At 47.6% G+C, this 13,546-nt stretch overlaps 1 long non-coding RNA gene across 1 annotated transcript; it reads right to left on the bottom strand.

The window, feature by feature from the left end:
* Window positions 1–1,317: 1,317 nt before the first annotated feature.
* Window positions 1,318–10,889, bottom strand: LOC147439951 (uncharacterized). The gene is made up of 2 exons (XR_015184668.1): window positions 3,104–10,889; window positions 1,318–2,962 (listed from the first exon to the last, which is right to left on the bottom strand). It is a non-coding gene; the product is annotated as an uncharacterized LOC147439951 (long non-coding RNA).
* Window positions 10,890–13,546: the final 2,657 nt, after the last annotated feature.

Below are 13,546 nucleotides of genomic sequence, written 5' to 3'. Positions count from 1 at the left end.
GGAGACTATAATTGTATGTGCACCATGTGGAAATCAAGGGTATCCCAAATCAACAATTATTTGAACGTGCTTCAACGCCTCCATTAAGGCCCTCACCACCCACTGCACCGTATTGTTTATGTCCCATCTAGGAAGGTTGTGGTGGAAAGGGATTTCTTCGCGAAGGAGGCTACCATGTAAAGAATCTATTGCATTGTGGAGAAACCCTCTGCTGGGTGGCATCCACTCAAAGGGATTTTTTGGCAAAGGAGGCTACGATGCTCAGAATCTAATTGCTATTCCTTGCATTATAGAGAAAAGCTTTGGGGTGGCATCCACACAAAAGAAAGGTAAAGACTAGTTGGAGGAGCTAGTTGTGTTCTAGACACTCGGTTTTAGCTCAATGCAAAAAAGCTAAAGTAGGCCTCAAATTTCCTTGTTTTTCATTTGGGAGGCCTCATGGAAATTTCCTTCTTCTTTTTTCGGAGTTGAAGAGCATATAATTGTGTTTAGAAATTTTCCACTATTATTTTGGAGAGCACATTTTTATAAACATTTTCTAGAATGGTGAAACCCGCTATGAAAGACATTATAACCTTCAAATTTAAGGGTTGGGTCACTGGTCCTAAAGGAAACAAGGATATAGGACGTTTGAGCGACAATACATGTAGGTAAAGGCACCAGTATACGTGCACCTAACAAAAAAGGGGTATTTTTGGGGGGATTTTTCTATTCAATGCAAATTTGACACGTGAAGATATATTTGGATTTGTCTTTTCAAGGCGCTTTTTTCAACACCAACATTGATATTTTTTAAAGAATCTATGCAATTTGGTATTTAAAAATTTTGAAAATTGACTCTAAAGAGGCACTTTTGTTCCAAAAGGTCACAAAAAATAGGATCTCAACCAATCACCTTTTAGGAATTTGCACTTTTATTGGAACAAGAGTGCTTAATAGTGGGCCTCACACTTGGTTATTCATGCACGCCTCCTTACTAGTACCTTTACCCTAGTCATGAAGACCTAAAAAGGACATTGTCACTTTCTAATAGGGTAGAGGAGCCATATTAGAGACATTTACTAGTACCTTTACCCTAGTCATGAAGACCTACAAAAGGACATTGTCACTTTCTAATAGGGTAGAGGAGCCGTATTAGAGACACTTAGTTGAAAATTGGTAATTATGGGAGGGATTTTGCAAATTTAGTCATTTTCATGATGTCAAAATTGCATCAGACTCATCAAGGAAAGACGAATTGAACAGGTAAGGCTCATTATAGAGACAACGAAATTGAGAGGCTTCAAGTGGGAGCTTTACTGCGAGACCTCAGGTGCAAAGCAGTCCATAGAATCTTGCCAGGAATGAGAGCCAGTAGGCAAAGTAGGCAATGAAGGACCTGAGGCCATCCACACGCACTGGATTTGTGCACGCACCTAAACCAGAGAGCTTTGTACACATCAATTGAATTAGCCTTGTATTCCACTAGCCACATCTCTATGTTGGGGTAGGAGATGGTCCTTCAGGTAATGGAGGACCATTCCATGTAAATGTGCGACCACATGGCAATCAACAGAGATTGAGAGCTATGGTGGGAGCACATATTAGGGGGGAATGGTCGGCCATCAAAGTCAGGGGAGGACGGCCAGCAGTGCGCTCTACAGAAATTCCCAGCACTGAGTTGAAGCTTTCTCATTGCAGCGGCTACCAAAATTTTATGATTGCTGACATGGGGGGGTTTGGTTGGCTGCAAGGCGACCATGGATTCCTAATGACTGCTGGCTTGGTACCGGTTGGCTGAGCTACTCCATGGGCTGAGGGGCTGCATACAGAAATTCCTCAACAGAATAGCACCTCAATGGACGGCACTGATCCACGTTACCCTCTACTGTGACGGGGTAGGGAATGGTCCGCCAGTGACCATTCCCTGGAATTAAGGCGACGAGCTGGCGAGCGGCGGGGAGCCGGGAGCCAGTGCTGGGAGCCTAGTCACTAGCGGACCATTCCTCACTGTCAAGGGTCGGGAGGTGGGGGGCCAGATTCCAGCAATGGTCACGTTCTACATGCTGACTTGAAAGCTTCACCTGCTTTCACTGATTCTGAGTGCTGATGTAGCTTGCAATCACTCGCCTGCAAACTGACTGTGCCCATATTATTTCACATGCTGAGTTGGCAGCCATCCAATGGCTGCTGGCAAGTAGTCTGTCCACGAACCGACAGTGAAGGGAGGGTCCAGATTGTCAGTCCCCCCCACCCCCGACCTTGACGGAACGTGAGTGGCTTATTTATATGAGGTGTTGACAACCTCACAATTGGGCCTGCCACTTCTTGGCTTTTGTATCCTAAGACAAAAAGAGGTTACGCCGCAGTACCAAGGTATTTTAGAGATTCTGTAGGGTAGAGGAGCCAATTTTTAGGCACTGAAGAAAAAAATCGTAATTTATGGCGGCAAATCTTGTCATATTTGAAATGTGAAAATTGCATCATATATTTTTATCCCACCCAAGAAAAAGATCCTTCTATTAGTGAATAAAACTGCCCATTGGGCTACAATCTGCCCCAACAAGAGGGGATGCTCTCCCAATGAAAAACGAGATATGTACAATGACGCCTAAATCAGGATATAGGAGGAGGAAACCACCACACAGGGAGCCGGTAGAGCCATCTAAGAGCCCCATGGACCATGGTGTTGAAAGGCCCTGGATGCTAGAGCCCTAGAAATTGCCTCACGGCGCTCCCGCATGCGGTTGGAGCTGCCCTGTAGCCTCTAGAACTGACCACGAAGTGTGTGGATCAGCTCCAGCCATATATCTCGTATTGTCTTTACCGGTGGGATGGGGTGGGCCTCCAAGATGCAGAAGCAACAGGCTCTCCATATGAACCACAGAGTCGGGCTGCAGATAAGCTCCCAACAAAGATCTGTACCACTGCTCCAACCATGGGGCGTTAGCGCTGTGACAGGCTGGAGCGTATGCCGGCTCTCCTGTATCACAATCATCCTGCTAGCTTAGGATAACTCAAACAGAAGTGTTGGGCCCGTGAGGGTGGACCAAGCAGCCGCACCCCAAGTATATTGACTAGCTAACAACAAGACTGGCATCAATCGTAGGATCCGAAGCCAAACCTGTTGTGCCATGGGGCAGCCCCATAGACAATGCCTCTGTGACTCAAGGGGGTGATTACATGCGACAGCCCGTCGGATGGTCACTGTAGACCAACGAACGCCCCACTGCGGTAGCTTGATGGGCGACAAGCCACTGGAACACGTTGACTCTCCTCGGCTGTCTGCTGTTCCAAAAGGGCTCCCAAAAGTCTGTCAGGAACTCCACTGTGAGACCCTCCTCCTGCCAGTGACCTGCTGCAGCCAGAATGTGTACTCAAAAAAACCAGAATGTGTACTCAAAAAAACGGCTCCCTGGGTGATCAGCTGAAGAAAAAGGGTCCCGCCAAAACCACTCCCCAAGGTCCCACTGCACTCGTGACAGTGACAGAGGGGGACTCTTCCAAGCCCAGAGGCTCCAATGTCCAGTCTCAAGATCTGTCGGGTTGGGATCAAGCACACATGTCCTCCTCTGATGCCCACAACTCGAACCGTTGAAAGCAACACTTTGCTACCTCTGGTGCCTCGGTAGCAACCCTGTGGAGGCGACCCTCTCGCTGAACCACAAAGAACATGCAAAGGCCTGAGTTGAAGCGGGCCCGAACTGCGATGAGGACCTCAAGGCGAGTTAAGGCCCCCATCCAACTAGGAGCCGCTGGTTTGATAGGCGTGTGCCACTCTGCCGGTATAGCCTCGACAATGTCCTGCACATGCTCTATAACCCCCCTCATGCTGCGCAGCTAGATGCTCTGACTCTCCTCAGGAAGTGTTGTACCCCATGAGACATGGGCTCTACTATCAACCATGTGACCCCGCTGTGTAGTGACCAATGGGTTCCATGTAAGAGGCTACCTTAAGCGCTCTTCAATGCATGTGGGTTGGTGCTGCTCAAGTCCCCCCCTCAACTGCTCCCATGACCGAAGTCAACGCAAAACGGTCCTCCCATCTCTTGCTCAGGCCCACTCTGCACATCTCTGTGAAAATCCAATGAGTGGAGGGGCTCCAAGGGCCACTGGTCTATGGAACTCGGCCTCTGATCTGATGTAACGAGAGCCCTTTCCAGGGCTCCTCCTTTGGAAGAAGACCCCTCACAATGAGCTTCCCAAGGAGGGCTCTACTCTGCTGTGCTGGATCGATGATACCCAGCCCTTTCCAAGGCTCCTCCCCTGGAAGAAGACCCCTCACAATGAGCTTCCTAGGAGGTCTCTACTCTGCCGTGCTGGATCCCCCCCTGAGAGCAAGGTAAGGTGATGACCTGCTAGGAGACTTTGGCCCGAGCCACCTTAGTGTCTCTCGCTGTCCACAGACGGTTCTTGATCAACGTCTTTAGCTGGCTGATACAAGAACTCAAGAAGATCTAGAAGATGTGATGTACCACATGGTGGCCAAAAGCACCTGGTTGGACACAACGGCCCTACCAACAAGAGAGAACATCGCCGAGCTCCAATGTAATAGCTTCCTTGATGGCTAGGAGGAGGGGGGTAGTCTGCTGCTTAGTGACAAGTCCAAGCCAACCTTGCAGCCCAAGTAGCCAACGGGCGTCCCTGGAGGGATCCAACGAAAGCCCTCTCCAGGCATCCAGTCAAGTGTGGGAGCATCACCCAAAAAGAAACTGTCCTCGCCAGTTGGTCAATGCTCTCGACACACGACAAAACACCTCCAAAGCCTGCTCACACCTTTGCAGATTGGCCTCATAGCCCTCCAAAAACATGCCTGAGATCAGCAAACTTAGCGTCTAAAATCTCCTCTCCCTGAATGGCTGATTGAAGGCCACGCAAACCAACCTCCCATGAGGCCAAAAATCTGCTCATTGCCTCTATGTAGAAAAGAAACAGGAAGGGGGCAAGAGGGCAGCCTTGCCGTATTGAGCGTGTAAGCATGAAGCGTTCCCCTCAAACTCCTACTAGCAACACCTGACTATAAGCACTTGTTATTGAAGAGCTAAAAGTTTGTTCACATGCTCTGTAGCCCCCTCATGCCGCGCAGCTGGATGCTCTGAATTTCCTCAACAAGTGCTGTAAATTGCAACCAGTCTCCTAGGGTGTGGGCTCGACCCTCTTCCATGGCACCCCATGAGACATGGGGTCTACTACCAACCATGTGACCTCCCTGTGTACTGACCAACGGGTTCCATGTAAGAGGCGGCCTCAAGCTCTCCTTAGTGCATGCGGATTGGTGCTGCTCAAGTCCCCCCTTCAGCTGCTCCCAAGATTGAAGCAAGGTCAACGCGAAACAGGTCTCCCATCTCCTGCTTAGGCCCACTTTGTGCATCACTGTGAAAATCCACTCTGCTGGTAGAGCCACGATGTCTTGACACATGCTCTGTACCCCCCTCATGCCGCGCAGCTAGATGCTCTGAATCCTCAAGAAGTGCTGTAAATTGCAACCAGTCTCCCAGGGTGTGGGCTCGACGCTCTGCCATGGGACCCCATGAGACATGGGTCTACTACCAACCATGTGACCTCCCTGTGTACTGACCAACCGGTTCCATGTAAGAAGCGGCCTCAAGCGTTCCTTAGTGCATGTGGATTGGTGCTGCTCAAGTCCCCCCTTCAGCAGCCCCCAAGACTAAAGCAAGGTCAACGCAAAACGGGCCTCCCATCTCTTGCTCAGGCCCACTTTGTGCATCACTGTGAAAATCCAACGAGTGGAGGGGCTCCAAGGGCCATCCATCTGTGGGACAGCCTCAAATCCGGTGTGTAGCAAAAGCTCTTTCTAGGGATCCTCACCTGGAAGAAGACCACTGACAATGAGCTTCCCAAGGAGGGATCTACTCTGCCGTGCTGGATCGATGATCCCTGATCCTCCCTAAGCGCAAGGTAGGGTGATAATCTGCCAGGAGACTTTGGCCCAAGCAACTAAGTGTCTCTCCTTGTCCACAGAAAGTTTCTGATCAACCTCTCTCGCTGGCTGATGCAACAACTCGAGAAAATCCAGCAGGAATTGATGTACCACATGGTGGCCAAGAGCACCTGGTTGGCCACAACAGCCCTGCCAGCAAGATATAACCGTGTCAAGCTCCAACGAAGCAATTTCCTCCTGATGGCTAGGAGGAGGGGAGCACTTTGCTGCTGTGGTGACAAGTCCAAGCCAACCAAGCAGCCCACGTAGCGAAATGGCATCCCTATAGAGATCCAACGAAAGACCTCTCTAGGCAACCAATCGGGCGTGGGACCATCACCAACCCAAAAGCCATTGTCTTTCGCCAGTTGATCAATGCTCCCGGGGCACAGCAAAAAACCTCCAGGTACTGCTCACACCTATGCAAATTGGCATCAGAGCCCTCTAGAAGCATGCCTCAGTCATCAGCAAACTTAGCGTCCAAAGGCTCCTTTCCCCAAATGGGTAACATTAGGCCATGCAAACCAACCTCCAATGAGGCCAAAAATCTGCTCATCACCTCTGCGTATAAAAGAAACAAGGAGGAGGCAAGAGAACACCCCTGCCGTGCTGAGAGTGTAAGCATGAAGCCCTCCCCTCGAGTCGGCTCGACCTCCTACTAGCAACACCTGATTATGAGCACACCTATAGAGAGCAAAAACCCCTTTGATCCTGCGCAAAGTGCCCTCCAAGAAGTCCCAGTCAACTCTGTCGTAGGCCTTCTCAAAGTCAAGAAGGAACACCACAAGATCATCTCCTCGTAGGTGGGCAAGGGAATCTCCTCCCAAAAGGTGAAGATGTTCTCAAGGATACTCCGCTCCTTGACAAAGCCCGTCTGAGTCTCATGTATGATGCTCTCAAGTAGTGGCTGGATTCTCAAACTTAGAGCCTTTGCAACAATTTTGTAGGCTGAGTTAAGAATGCTGATGAGCCGCTATTGTTGAATCTCATCTCGAGAGCGCCCCCCCTTTGGGGATGAGGTAGATCAAACCCTCGCTCATGCTATCAGGCATGAGCAAAGATGTTGTCAAGGATACTCCGCTCCTTGACAAAGCCCGTCCGAGTCTCATGCGTGATGCTCTCAAGTAGTGGCTGAATTCTCAAGCTCAGAGCCTTTGCAACAATTTTGTAGGCTGAGTTGAGAATGGTAATGAGCCGCTACTATTGAATCTCATCTCGGGAGCGCCCTCCTCCCCCGCCCCCCTTGGGGATGAGGTAGATCAAACCCTTGCTCATGCTATCAAGCATCTCCCCAGTGCACAAAATGTGCTGGTATGCACTACATAAGTCCTGTCTAAGCACCTCCCAGTACTCCAAGAAAAAGTTGGAAATCAAATCATCCTCTCCTGGGCAACTACTATGAGGGAGTGCCTTGAGAACCTCATGAAGCTCCTCTAGCAGGAGAGGGCTCTCAAGCATCTGTCACATCTCCTCGGTGACGAGTGTAACAGACTTGGACACCCCAAGTCGAGAATCTATCACAACACACGAGAGCAAACTGAAAGTACTGATGAACAAACTCATAGAGACACGACACGGCACGGCGTAGTTTTGTGCCCAGAGAGATTGGACTCCAAGACTGGCACCCCTTTCGGTATTTCTTTATTATTAATGCTTCACAAGGTACAATGTCCGAGGGTCCTCGTTTCAACAGTGTTCCCAAGCCTATCTGCATGAGACTGAGGCCTTGGCACATTATTTATAGGCCCTGGGCCTTCCAAAAGCAGTGTACATGAAAAGCTTCAGGTCTAGAAGCATTTGTGTCCCAAAAGCTAGCGCTACTACTGCCAGTGCAAATCGCAGAAATCTGTACGGGTGCCACATCAGCAACAGCATGATTTGCCGAACGTTCGTACAGCGCTGCCACGTTAGCATCTCCACGCGATTTGGGGGGTTCTTGCTTTATTTTAATCTTCTAGTGTTCCTTTAGACCCTGTCAGACACCAGCTCATAAGTTGGAACAACTTTAAAATCCTTGGTCTTTATTTTCAAGTCTCTACTAGGCTTTGCAAGTTGGTAGCACTTCTCTGTATCTTTCCATAGGGCCCTGACCCCTCTCTATTTGGAATTGTTTGAAGTCTGTTCTTTACGTCATGCCACGTCGTCACTTTGTGACATACCCCTCTGTTGAACGAAATGTTATTGCCCTCGATTACGCCTGCAAAACCAACATAAGCCAGCAATCAATTCACTAGACACCGACTCTAAGTACCGACGCACTAGACATCACATATCCAATACTTGTGCGAACGCGACAATCACTGAACATTCACATGACATTCACATCAGTATCCCTGTCGAGATCTTTTATGAGAATTATGATCATCGTAACGTATTTAGCAATCAATCCAGATCTCACCGATCTCTATCGGCTAAATCTTGTTACCATCATATCCACATCACCCCTCAGGTGAACAAGACCAAAATACTGTAGTCATTTCGTCTTTCAAACATGCACTCAAACATCACACATGTGAGAGAGCACATAAATCAAATTCATTTAAGGAATTCCCATTTCAAAGAACTTCTTTTCTTAAAGTCATTCAACAGAATACTGTCAGCCCATCAGTACCCTTGAAATCGCAAAAGAAATCGGTGACTTTAATCCATCTGGGTAATCTGTGACAAAGGAGCGGAGTAACCCCCTCTTGTGCAGTCCGCACTGCACTAGATTCAACCCGCTGATCATTGGTAACTCTTGGATTAGTCGAAACTAGACCAAAAGCCTAAAGGTAAAGCTCTAAAATCCAAGGAGTATCTGCTAGGTCCTCCTCCATCCATTCGCATCCAACGCCAGATAGTTCTTGAACTGGACTAAATACCAGCGGATCAGCTTACCTTTCACTTTCCTTTCCTTGTGAGCCAGTATCTGTTCTGGAACAAGAATCTCTTGTCTCGTCCACCTCAGGTTGCTCCTCAGGCTCCCTGGTGGCCAATGACAATGCGATTGGCTGCACCTCGAGAGGAGGAGAAGCGGCTCCGTCGGGCATTGCCTCCTTACGGAGGATGCAGGAGCGGCACCCAGGTAGTGCATGGATGGAGGCCCAGATGCAGCAGGTGTCACAAAATGATGACGTGGCATGACCACCCGAGAGCACAGGTGTTGACGTGGCAACAAGACAGTACGGCTGATGACGTGGTAGCCTATATGGCCTTCTGCAATTCGCACTGACAGCATGCTAACGTGGCAGCCTGTACGGCCCTCCGCAAAAAGCGATGACAACATGATGCATGGCAGACTGTATGGATTTTTCGCATATTGCACTGGCTTCTTTTGCTGGCAAAAGCAGATGCTTCAATTTGCAAAGGATCCTCAATATACCAAATTTTTGACCCGGCACCCGATTGATGAGGTGCATTCCCCATTGGCAAAAGCCATCGATTCCCCAATAAAATCAACCCTCAAGAAACCTCCTGCCCATGGATGTTTACTAAAGATGAACTGAGGAAGTGGTTGAAAGACGAGTCAAGAAGAAGCAACTGAAGAAATGTAACAAGGGAACTGACTTTCCTGGTTACTTGGGTCGAAAATCCTCTTTTGAGAATACCAGAAAACAGAAGAAGCGTGTACACTTCGAAGGATTGTCCAGTTCAGTCTCATCTTCTTCTGATAGCTCGGACGGTTCATCCTCTTCTGACTCGAGTGATGAGGACAGAAAGGGCAAGAAACGACGAAAGGACCATACATTTTGTTCAAAAAGGAAGCACATTTACAAAGCCAATCAGTGTGATTCTCTCGACGACAAGGGCAAAAAGGCCAAGGAATTCAAAGAGGGAGGACACCCAGTAAAGGTTTGAGTATTTTTCAGGGTTTCAAGATGCTCCCAAGGCTTTAGCCTTTATCCAACAGTTTGATATAGAATTTTCTAGAGGCCACTATACAAAGCACTCTAAGATTAGACGGGCAGCATCCTTTTTGAAAGGCAATGCACGGACATGGTGGTCCACTCTTTTATTAAGAAAAGAAGCACCGACAAAGTGGCTGAAATTTAAGAAACTCTTTATTTCTTCATGGCTCACTCAAGAATATGAACGAGACGTGATTATTGACTGGAATCACATTCGGATGGTCAAGGCAGAACCTTTGGAAACTGTGAGAGACTTTGGGATACTTTTCTACCTGCTTCATCCTTTAAGAAGATCAGTTTTAAGGAGCAGATTGAGCGGTTTTGCTGTGGACTTCCCAAAGAAATTCGAGACTACTGTCTTGAGAAGAAGTCAAAGTTCGTACAACAATTTTCTAAGCCGGAATTTGCTATACATTCGGGTAACTTGACTTACCCACCAGATGAACCTTCAACAAGTCACAACACAAATAGACGATAGAGAGATACACGATCTCGATTGACAGAAAAATAGAGAGATGGAATATTTCAAAGCAAGAAAGTGTTTTGAATGCTGAGAACAAGGACATATCTCTGCACGGTTGCCCAAAAAGGAACAAGAATAAGGACGACTGACAGGTTGAAAATATAGCCGGGCCAGGTGTCACAAACTGGTGACGTGGCTGCCCATGTGTACACACACCTGCATGGACAAGCCGGGGAAAATGCAGACAGGCTGAAAAGCTGACGTGGCAACTCCACGTTTTGCGGCGTGATTCACGAGGTGACACGTGGCAGGCTGTACGGACGTCCGCGTTTTGCGGAAGCAGGGAAAAAGGCAAGCGGCAGATTTTAGGGAAGCTTTTGCTTTATCTGGTCAACCCAAATTGAAAGAGAGAAAGAGAGAACTCTTTTGCTTTATTTTCTACGCAAGAGATGAGAGAGAGAAAGCCTTTTTGCTTTATTTTGCCTCAAGAGGCCTTGTGAGAGAAAATTATTGAGCATGCTTTATTTTTAAAAGCTTCTTACACAAGCTTTTGATTTCAGCTTTTGGGCTCTGCTTTTGGCATCCCTTGTAAACCTTTATAATGGTCTCTGGGCTCTCACTTCTCAGAGCATCTCGACACAGAGTCTGAGAGTGAGTCCCGGTGACTTACTTGTACTTTTAGTTGTAGATTAATACAAAAAAGAAATACCGAAAGGGGCGCCAGTCTTTGGGGCCAATATCTCTAGGCACGGAACTCCGTCGGGCCAGTGTCGAATCAATTGTGAACTGTGAACTGTTTTGAAGTGATTATTTGTGCTGTCACAATAGATTCTCGACTTGGAGTGTCCAAGTCTGTTACAATGGTATCATAGCACGGCCGATTTCTCTTCTACGGGGAGTCCGATCCTTTTTCCGCGGCACTAATGGCTTCAGGCAGAGATCGGTCGACTTCCTCTCCATTGGGAGATGCGGGAAGAGATCACAACGAAGATTCACGCGAGGAATATGGCCCGCCTCGGCCTACTCAGGCGGAGCTCGAAGAGATGAAGCGTCGACGATTGATCGGTGATGCAACAAAGATGATGCTTAATTTTGCAAAGGACCCAAAATTTGCAAAATATATGAGCAAGACCTCTTTCGATGAGGTGCACTCACAGTGGCGGCAGACCACAGAGCCACCCTTCAAACCGGCTCTCAAGAAACCTCCTACTCCCAGGATGTACACAGAGCAAGAATTAGAAGAGGTGGTTGATGCACGAATTGCTCAGCTTTTTGACGCGCAGAACAAAGCTAAAAAGCACAAAAAAAAGTAGAAGAAAGGTGCTGACGTCCTGGGTTATTTGGGTCGTCGGTCTACTTTTGAATCGGCAAGAAAGTAGAAGAAGCGTGTTCGATTTGAAGGAGTACCCAGTTCTTCTTCTTTTGACAGTTCTTCTAGCTCTTCTGACTCGAGCGAAGAAGACAGAAAAGGCAAAAAGCAAAGCTTCGGGAAGGGCAAGAAAAAGGCAAAGAAGCCTCAATCTCGCCCCATGGTTGACAGTTCTACAAAGGACTCGTCTTCAGATAGTTTGGACTTTGATGACAACAGCTTTTATGCAAAGAAGAAGAATTTTTATAAAGCCAACCAATATGACTTTCTGGAAGACAAAAGCAAAGAAAGTCCGAGAGTTTAAGGAAGGTGGACAATCAATTAAATTTGACACGTTTTCTGGTTATAGAGATGCTTCGAAGGCTTTGTCTTTCATACACAATTTGACATAGCTTTCTCTGGAGGGCGTTACTCAGATCACTCTTAAGATTCAGAGATCTGCCTCTTACTTTAAGGGGAATGCTCGAACTTGGTGGTCCACGCTTCTATTAAACAAGACAGCACGAGTTAAATGGCTGAAATTCAAGAGGCTTTTTACTGACTCGAGAGTATGAACGCACATATGAACTGCTTGGAACCATCTTCGGATGACCAAGAAGGATACAGTGGACGCTTATTGCGAGAGATTCTGGAGCTCTTTTCTACCCGCCTCTTTATTTAAGAAGACCTTGTTCAAGGAACAAATTGAGCGGTTTACCTTGGGTCTTCCTACAGAGATCCGAGATTACTGCTTAGAACAAAAGTCAGCTTCCATTCAAGAGCTGATGAGTCATGCGAAACAGAGTTTTGCCATTCACTCGGGCAGTTTGACCTAGCCCACAGATGAGATCATGACACAAAGAACTGAACAGACTTCGAGAAATGAAAGTAGAAAGAAGAAGAGCACCCCAGAAACGAAAGAAAAGGATGCACGACCCCAGCTCACTCGTCGAGAGAGGATCAACTATATCAAAGAGAGGAAGTGTTTTGAATGCGGGGAAACTTGGCATATCTCCGTGAAGTGCCCTCACAAGGCATCGAATGAACAGGATGAAGAAAGGCCAGAAAGTTCCAAAGCAGCTGAGGGACGTGGCAAAAAAGGCAGATAAAAAGCAGAACTGGTACCACATTGCGTGGGGCTTGAACCGAATGAAATGAATGAAAGTACAAACTTTGCTGCTTTTAGGGCAAAGTGAAGGATCAGGAAGCCTGTTTTTTCTTTGATGAAGGAGCCAAGGCCAACTTACTCTCACTTGGAATTGGCGGCTCGATTTGCAATTACGCCCGACAGGCTGAGGCCACAGGCGGACGTAGTTTGAGTGGCACCCGGACAAGATGTTGCCATTACACCGATCATTGGTAAACTTCGTTTGCAATGACAGGGGTGTTTAGGGCACGAGGATTTCTATGTAATTTCCTTGGGAGATTGTGACGTCCTACTCGAAATCCCTTCGTACCACAAGAACAACGCCGTGGTTGACTACCGGGCCGAGAAAACGACTTTGACAAAAGAAGGGCTCGGAGATTGTACTTGATGAACTTCAGTTTCTTTATTCACTTTTTGGGAAGAGAATTGAACGATGAATGAAGGTCGAATATGTTTTGACCTGAACAAAAAACGCCAAGATTTTTTCTCCACACTCCTGCCGATTGCTTTTCAGAGGGCCTGCCGAGCAAGTTACCACCAACTCATCTTAAGGATCATACCATTGATCTGATACTTGGAATCGCACCACCGAACCCGGCCACCTTACCGTGTGAGCCGAGCCCAGAGATACACCTGTTCGGGACACATTGTCTTAGCAGCAGAAGTGCAGATGGACCAAAATAGAGATTATCCGTGATTGGCCCGATTTGAAGAATGTCCATGAAGTTGAAAGCTTCTTGGGCTTATGTTCTTCCTACCGGCGGTTCATTAGAAAGTTTGC

Source organism: Adiantum capillus-veneris, chromosome 16, assembly GCF_014529385.1.
Source record: "Adiantum capillus-veneris isolate H3 chromosome 16, ASM1452938v2, whole genome shotgun sequence".
Lineage (NCBI taxonomy): Eukaryota > Viridiplantae > Streptophyta > Polypodiopsida > Polypodiales > Pteridaceae > Adiantum > Adiantum capillus-veneris.
The sequence above is the reverse complement of the archived record's forward strand: the minus strand, read 5'-3'. Positions and strand labels throughout refer to the sequence as shown.